General features: G+C 31.8%; 1 non-coding gene across 1 annotated transcript; it reads left to right on the top strand.

The window, feature by feature from the left end:
- Positions 1-268: 268 nt before the first annotated feature.
- Positions 269-452, top strand: LOC142449411 (U2 spliceosomal RNA). Its single transcript, XR_012784600.1, has one exon. It is a non-coding gene; the product is annotated as a U2 spliceosomal RNA (small nuclear RNA).
- The last annotated feature ends 256 nt before the right edge of the window (positions 453-708 follow it).

Below are 708 nucleotides of genomic sequence, written 5' to 3'. Positions count from 1 at the left end.
AGGTCTTTAAATCCATTCATGTATGGCAATATTAAATGATAGGCTGTTTTGGAAAAACACTTCTAGCAATATGAGGCTAAGCTTTAGATTTTCTCTAATTATTAATCCTTACATTTTTTTCCAGAAAGAGTAATGTTGACATCACACATGGGTAATACATAAAATTAAAATAATTAATATTTTAAATGTAGTGTATTGACTGCTGTTTTTTAAAAAGAAACTTTAACTCTCAATAAGAATTAAACAGCAAGATTAACAGACTATTTAGATTGCTTCTTGTCTAAGATCAAGTGTAGTTCATGTTCTTATTAGTTTAATATCTAATGTGTCCTCTATCTGAGAACAATATATTAAATGGATTTTTTGAAGCAGGGAGATGAAATGGGGACTTACTCCATCCACTCCACGCATCAGCCTGGTATTGCAGTACCTCCAGGAATGGTGCAACCCCTTTTGGAGGAAACCTAAAAAAAAAAAATTAAGGTAATTAATTATGTAATTCAAGAGGGCAGAGATATTGGATGAAGAGAATAACAAGCAGTTATTAGAAAAGCTTTGGGGAGAAGGAGGAATTCAAGGAAAACTATCTTAATTGGAAAACATCAGAGTAGTTTGTATAAAAAATTCAGCCTAAAAGCACCAATATACTCTAAAACTCAACATTAACTCTAACTCATAACTAGTCTCAAATTCGGTATCCCAATGGCA

Source organism: Tenrec ecaudatus, chromosome 5, assembly GCF_050624435.1.
Source record: "Tenrec ecaudatus isolate mTenEca1 chromosome 5, mTenEca1.hap1, whole genome shotgun sequence".
NCBI lineage: Eukaryota > Metazoa > Chordata > Mammalia > Afrosoricida > Tenrecidae > Tenrec > Tenrec ecaudatus.
The sequence above is the reverse complement of the archived record's forward strand: the minus strand, read 5'-3'. Positions and strand labels throughout refer to the sequence as shown.